At 34.2% G+C, this 8,099-nt stretch overlaps 1 protein-coding gene across 1 annotated transcript in view; it reads right to left on the reverse strand.

The window, feature by feature from the left end:
* The window catches only part of LOC129506967 (phospholipid scramblase 2-like), a 35,428-nt gene extending 28,240 nt beyond the window's left edge, over positions 1-7,188 (reverse strand). The window contains exon 1 of the mRNA XM_055321048.1: positions 7,122-7,188. The gene's annotated coding sequence lies outside the window, so the exon portion shown is untranslated. The remainder of the gene's footprint in view (positions 1-7,121) is intronic.
* Between the last annotated feature and the right edge of the window lie 911 nt (positions 7,189-8,099).

An 8,099-nucleotide genomic window follows, 5' to 3' on the forward strand; every position in this document is an offset into this window, starting at 1 on the left:
AAAACCTCTTCATTTTCTGGATCAGGAAGGTTCAAATGAGTCATCCCAGAACTCTACCCTGTTGGCTCTAGTAACCTTGTGTCATGAGTTGCAAGAAAATAGAAATAAATAAACTATTAAAATAAATATAGAGACAGCATGTCTCACTTAAATTCTAGTATTTCCAGAGTTTTGAAAGAGACATGTTAAGCTTTACAAACCTCTTTATCCAAAGTTGCCCTCTTAATTTTTCTTTCAGTCATTGAAAACAAGTTCTGTTTCCTACTCATGCAAAATTAAAAGGTATATAGAAACCTCAAAAACCAGAATTGTTAAAGGGTTATATTCATACCATGAGCTGTATCTTAAACATCTTAAAAACAGAGTCTCAATTTCCTTACCTATAAAATATACTTTCAGGTTTCATCTAGTTATACAGTTTTCCAGTTCCTGCACATATATTTTCAAATACTTCTTTTTTGAACACTAAAGGAAATTCAAGTATGTTTGGTATGTAGAAATCAAGCTGAATTAAAATTGAGTTCACAATTTAAGATAAAACTGTTAGAAAACTAAAATTTGGAAAACAAAAATTGGAAAACAAAACTATGGAGTGTGTAAGTTATTTAGTAAATATACACACATATAATTATTATTGTTTGAATCATATATCAAAACCTACACTTTGTCACAAATATTCAGTGTAGTTTAGGAGAGCACTTATTTCCTCAGTGTGGAGAACACTAGCTATACCCAATGCTGGGATGAATAACATTACTCTTAAAAAAAATGGTCTCTCAGATAACTTTCTGCAATATCTGAAAGTCATAAAAAATGCTTATAGTGTAACATCATCTGAGTTGCAAATCAATGATGCATTAACAATAAACATAATAGCAATGATTGTAAACAATGTTTAATCCTAACAAAAACCTTATAAAGAAGGAATTTTAACTTAATTATAGAAATAAAGAAGTCAAAGTTTAGAGAAGTCTCATTAAGATTTTTATCCAAAATCACACAGCTAGAAAATTCAGGAGCTGAAATCAAATCCTGATCATATTTTGATTTGATAAGCAAATTGCTATAGTTTTTACCTATTTCTTACCTGCTCATATGATTGACTTTAATTATCTATCAATTACTCTTAATTCCTTAAGGCTACATGAAGTCAATTATTTAAGAAATTTCTACTGATTAAGTAGTTCGACTAATTCTCTAAATATCAACTTTCATAAAACCGAAGAGGCATATAGGTGAACCTAGCAAATTTCTTCGGTTAAAAATTACATCAGTTCCACCCATCACAGATAGAGATTTGTAAACTAGCCAATAAAACAGAAGAGTGCCAAAACCAAGCATGAAAAAAAAAAAGAGAGAAATAGACTACTCACTAAATTGGGTTTACAGAGCTTTGTTACTTTAAGACTGAGACTTGAGTCTTGAGTCTGTCACCTGAGCTGGGAGCATTGTCTGATCTTTTGGCAAAATTCCAAAAGACTATGTTCCATAATTTGACCATGAGAGAAGACCTAAGTCATTTTATGTCTTAGACACTATATACATTAACAAAGAGTGATAAGAATAAAGTCTTTCTCTTAAGGATGTAATAACATATATTAACCTTTCAGCAAGATAAGAAAATGTAATAAAATCATTTATCAGTTTAAATCTGTTCCTTTTTGCTGGAAACATCCAGTTTTGCTTACTTCAAATCTTATTTCCCTCCTACATTCATAAAAAGCATCATAAACACAGGTTACGAATATGTCAGATATGGTAAAATTAGAGTCAGTATCCTGCATATACTCATACCTACAGCCACTTTTATAACAGCTGGCTGAGCAATTTTTTTCAGTGTTATCCTGTTAACATAGACACAAATTTAAATAAACAAAATTCATTTATAAAATACAAGCCCACTATTGTTTCAATTGGCCTTGTTCTTCCTTAAATTATTTATTACTATTATGCAACCAATATTTATTGAGAATTCAACATCACATAGCTTAAAACACTTCATAATTATACTTTTTCAAAAGGAATACCACTTTTTGAAGGAAAATCTCGGAGAATCTCATACGTACAAATACAAATCATATTTGGAGGCAAGAAAAAGTATTTTTAATTTTTATTTATTTTAATTGGAGATGTACTGAGGAAAGGGAAAATGGGCAAAAAGGACATTTAGGATACTTTCTTGCCCTGAATGAGCAGTGAAGATTTATCTGATAAGGACAAGTTGATTGGTTAGTCATTTTGAGAAAATAAAAACTCCATGTTCATGAAATAATATATTTATTTATTTATTTTTTTCGAAATAATATATTTAAAACACATTCTAATAATGGCAACTAAACAATGGTAGAAATGTTAAATAAATGTTGAACATCTTATAATCCTATATAAGTCTTATATATCTGTTAATTATATGTGTGTAGTTATCTATATACACAGAGAGAAGTAAATTTACTATTTACATTTTCAAATTTCTTTCCCCATGAAATATTACATTTCATTTGCTAAGGCTATGGTTCTCAAGTCTGGTTCCCAGATGAAGACCATCAATATCACATTAGAAAGTGTTAGAATGCAAATCTCAGGTAGTACCTGAGCTCCACCAGTCAGAAATTCTGAGAATGGGCCCAGCAATTTGTATTTCATCAAACTTTCTAGTTAATTTTTATGCATGCTAATGTTTGACAATCACTGTGTTACAAGATCCTTAGCTGATAAGTGAGGCAGAATGGGTATGCTTGTTCCAACGTGAACTAGAAATTATATTTTTAAGTATTTTTTTAAAGCAAAGCAATTGAATCAGAAAAACTGAACTATGTAAGTATGATAAACAGTCTCAGACATCAAACCAAAAATAGTATCTCACTTTAAAAGGTAACATAATAATAGGTAACACCATTGTGATGCTTACTCTCAATGTGCCAGCCATGGTTCTAGGAACTTTCCATATAATAACCTATTGAATCATCATAACAATCCACTGGTGTGTATTGAGAGTATTTTGAGGTGTAGCCACAAGTGAATGAACTGATTCCCCCTATTAATATGCTCACTGGGACATAGAAGTCACTGAGACATGGAAAGGTTATATGATTTGTCCAAAATACAGAACTGATAGAAGAAAACAAGTCACAGAGTAAACAAGTAGCAGACATGGGATACTAACTCTAATTGCAAATTGCCATATTCTCACTTTTTTTTTAAGTGGGCTCCATGCTATGCATGGAGCCCAATGTGGGGCTTGAACTCATGACCCTGAGATCAAGACCTGAGCTGAGATCAAGAATCAGGTGCTTGGGATCCCTGGGTGGCGCAGCGGTTTGGCGCCTGCCTTTGGCCCAGGGCGCGATCCTGGAGACCCGGGATCGAGTCCCACGTCGGGCTCCCGGTGCATGGAGCCTGCTTCTCCCTCTGCCTGTGTCTCTGCCTCTCTCTCTCTCTCTGTGACTATCATAAATAAATAAATAAATAAATAAATAAATAAATAAATAAATAAATAAATAAATAAATAAATAAATAAAACTTAAAAAAAAGAATCAGGTGCTGTACCAACTGAGCCACTTGGGTGCCCCATTTCTCACCTTTAATCATGAGAAAATGCTGATGTTTGTAATAAGTTGTGTTAGGTACCTAAATTTTATTTATAAACTATTTGCTTCTGAAAAGTAGTGCATAGGTGAGACAACCCTATTTGTAGATCAGTACAAATGGGGGCATTTGGAACTAATCAGTTCAGCTTGCAGGTGAGGATTTGACCAGAAAGTAGTTTAATTTGAGAAATTTTTGGCTGGACTGTATTGCCAATTCCCCCGTTCCCCTGCATTACATTACTCCTTGATGCCTTATATCTGTAGCCCCTTGAATTTATCTTACTTGCTTGGAACTAGCAGGCATTTGAATAATGAGAGGTTCGGTTGATTGATTAGTCAATATGAATCCTAAAACAAAGCTCCTCTCAAAGTCACAAGCTCAAATGATGGAATGTTTGCTCTTTATTCATCATCTGGCATGAAGGCTACTTTGTTTGGGTGTAACCTCTGTCCAGAGGAGTTTCTCTGTGGAAATTTCATTCTCTTCACCCTGGATGCCTAAGTGGGGTTTGGCATGAGTAATAATGAGCAAGAAAACAAATGGGAATCAGCAGAAGCTGCTTGAACATTCAAGTCTCCAGGGTATGTATTTTCTATTTTGAGTCACAGGTTGAAGAATGAGTCAGTGAACACAGCTGATGCAAATCACAAGCATTTTTGTTCGTTTGTTTTTGGTGATGGATAAGTGAGTATTAATTAATATTTGTTTTCTTCTTTAGTTTCTTTATTCTGCAGCTTTATTGAGATATAATTGACAAATAACATTGTGTAAGTTAATGATGTGCAATGTGATCTCTATCTATCTGATTAAAATAATATGGGTACTTAAACATCCATCACCTCACAGTTACCATTTAGTGTGTGTGTGTGGTGTGTGTGTGTGTGTGATAACATTTAAGATCTACTCTGGACAATTTTCAAGTATACAGGACAGAATTGTTAACTAGAGTTACCATGATGTGTTGGATCTTCCTCCCACCCCCCATTCTTTTTTAAGTATTTACACTGAGACTTCCTCTTCTCCACCCACCAAACCCAGAGGGGGCTGAAACTCCTGGTAATTACAGAAGGACAAGGGCAGCAATTTAATTAAAGCTTGCTGTGACTGCTCTTATCATAGCCATCAGGAAATATACACCCAGGCCTGGGTTTTTCCCTTTGGTAGAACAAACTAGATAACATGTCCCTGTTTATTGGAACAGTCCCAAACAGTCATGCGGTACATGATTTGTTAACTACACTGATTCTGACCTGAGTCAGCAGGGGAAACAAGAGGCTTGAGATGCTTAGAAACTTGTGGGCCTGCAAGTCAAGGCACTTTGCATACTTCAGATACTTTATTTCTCCTTTAATTTCTGAAACAATTTTCTCCCAAGACTTTCCTCTAGTAGGATACCAATAAGTCCACAGGTGACTATACCTCTAAATACTCAGATTTCCTTGACCATAATGCCACTGTTACATAATGCGGTGAGTGCCCCACTGCCAGGGTCGGGGGGGGGGCAGGGGGAGTGAAGCTTATATAGATTCAGTGTGAATGAGACCTGACCCCAGTATGGCTAGATTCTCACTACATTCTAACACCCCTGCTGCAAACATTCTTGGGCTATGCCTCCTTTCTCTCCTTGTTCTGCTTCACTCTCTGGCTAATGATTATCCATTTTCGTGCATAATGAACTTAATATTAACTTAGGTTAATTAGTTTAATAATAATTTACTAGTAAGTAAAATAGCTATCCCTAGTTTTATACAATGTCATATTTTATAATCCACATAGTACCACTTGCATTAATACTATCTCTAAAACATTACTAATTTAAAAAAGAACAAAACATTACTTAATTAGGTTCCTCTTACACGAGGTGTGAGTATTAAATAAAACTATTCTACAAGTCATATAAAGCCATCATTGATCAGGTCCACACAACAAATACTTCAGCCTCAAAACTTCTACTTTCCATCATTTTTTTCTAATAAAAAGATGTAATATTCAATAATTTAAAAATATACATTGTGTATCCTAAAATATTTTATATAAAATAATGTTGAAGTAACCTATTTAAATGACAAAATTTGACGAACTTCTAGAGTTTTATTTTTACTACAATGTATCTTTCTTACTATGATTTAGCTTACTTACTTCCAAAATAAAACCAAGAAAAAACCTAAGATTAATAATTGATAACTGGTAAACTACTAGAGACTAATTCATTTTAATAAGCCATTAAATGTCCTGCTGTGGCATGCCCTTCTCCATTGCCTGCTCTATGGTCCATGGTTCAAAGGCAGATATTTAAAGGGACCAAATCAAAATAATATATAAGAGAAAATACACTGTCAAGGAAATTTGAAGGGAATTAGTAATATAAAAATATTGAGCATTTTTTCACATATATATGGATCAGAAGAGAAGGCCAAGAAACAGGTAAAAAAAATCTGTGAAAGGTGATTCTGGTATAGGTAAGCATTGCACACCTAGGAAAAGATAAGAATTTATTGATATTGGAGTGCTTATTTATGTAAAATAGGTGTCTCTCACACTATACCAAAAAAAAAAAAAAAAAACCCCATCAATTCCAAGTGGATTAATGACCTATGAAACACAAACCTGCAAAACAAAAACAAACACCTCAAACATTCAGATCCTGAAAAAGAATAGATAAATATGGGTATTTAAGTTTCTGCACATGGGCACCTGGGTGCTCAGTCTGTTAAGCCTCTGCCTTCAGCTCAGGTCATGATCTCAGGGTCCTGGGGTCCAGCCCTACTGGCTCTCTGCTCAATAGGGAGTCTGCTTCTCCCTCTCCGACTGCCCCTCCCCCCTGCTCTTTCTCTCTTTCTCTCTCTCAAATAAATAAATAAATAAATAAAATTTTTAACAAAAAAATAAATTTCTGCACAAAAAAAGACATCACAAACAATATGAAAGAAAAGCCACAATCTGGGAGAAAATATTTGCAATGCATATAATTTATAAAAGATTGGTATCCTGAAAAAGAACTGCAAATGAATGGGTAAAGAGATAAGCAAACCACAAGAAAAAGAAAGATTCAAGTTTGTAAAAAGGTAATTCATATTAGAGGAAATAGGAACAACCAACAAAGAAATGAAAATATGTTCAACCTCACTAGAAATCTCAGAAATGCAAATTAGAACAATGAGATTCCTTTAAAAATATCAGTTGATCATAACTGACCATATCAAGATGTGGTGGGTATATAAAGCAATAGCAATGCTCATATGCTACTGTTGAAACTATAAATTAGTATAACTGATTTGGAGAGCAATGTTACAATATCTCATGATAATGAAAATGCTCATACTTTTAGAACTACCAATTCCAATAATAGAAATAGCTTCAGAGAACCTCTTCTATATGCATATAAGGAATCATGCACAGAAATATCTAGAATATTGACTATAGAGAAAGATTAGTGTATTAGGATTCTCCAGAAAACTAGAATGAGGGAGGGGAAAGGCAAAAGGGAGGGTCGGAGTGGAGAAAAAGGAGAGATTTTAAGGGAATTGGCTCACATGATTGTAGAGGCTGGCAAGTCCAAAGTCTGTAGGGTAGGCCAACAGATTGGAGACCAGGGAAGAGAGGATGCTGCAGTCTGAGTGTGAAAGCACTATTTGGCAGACTTCTCTTTTCTTTGAGGGAGGTCAATCATTTTTAATTAAGGTTTTCAACTGGTTGGATGTGGCCCACCAATATTATGGTGGGTCACTGGCTTTAGTAAGTCTCCTTTAAATGTTAATCTTGTCTATTTTTTAGACAAGAATCATGTAGGATAATATGTGACCAAATATCTGGGCACCTAGGCCTACCCACATTAACATATTAACTAGCATAGTTAGCAACAACGAAAATGCCCATCCAGAACAGAATAGGTAAATACCTGGTACTATGGTCATAAAGAAAGGGTACTATATATAACCATAAAAATGTGCAAACTAGAGATACAAATATCAACATAGACAAGGTACAAAATAATAAATAGTGAATGAAACATTTACAGAAGCTATATATAGTATGATGCCATTGATATCCTATTAAAGCAAATGAAACGTAATACTATATATTATTTATGGATATTCATATGGAAAAATATATATGTATGTACTATACACACACACAATGGGAAGAATAATGGCCTCACAAAAATATCCATATTCTTTTTTTATAATAAATTTATTTTTTATTGGTGTTCAATTTGCCAACATACAGAACAACACCCAGTGCTCATCCCCTCAAGTGCCCCCCTCAGTGCCCGTCACCCATTCACCCCCACCCCCCGCCCTCCACCCCTTCCACCACCCCTAGTTCGTTTCCCAGAGTTAGGAGTCTTTATGTTCTGTCTCCCTTTCTGATCTTTCCCACACATTTCTTCTCCCTTCCCTATTATTATTTATATTATTTATTTACTCCCTATTTATATTCCCCTTTCACTATTATTTATATTCACTATATTGATATAGACTTTATATGACTTGTAGATATTATATATCACT

This window comes from Nyctereutes procyonoides, unplaced genomic scaffold, assembly GCF_905146905.1.
Source record: "Nyctereutes procyonoides isolate TBG_1078 unplaced genomic scaffold, NYPRO_anot_genome, whole genome shotgun sequence".
Classification (NCBI taxonomy): domain Eukaryota; kingdom Metazoa; phylum Chordata; class Mammalia; order Carnivora; family Canidae; genus Nyctereutes; species Nyctereutes procyonoides.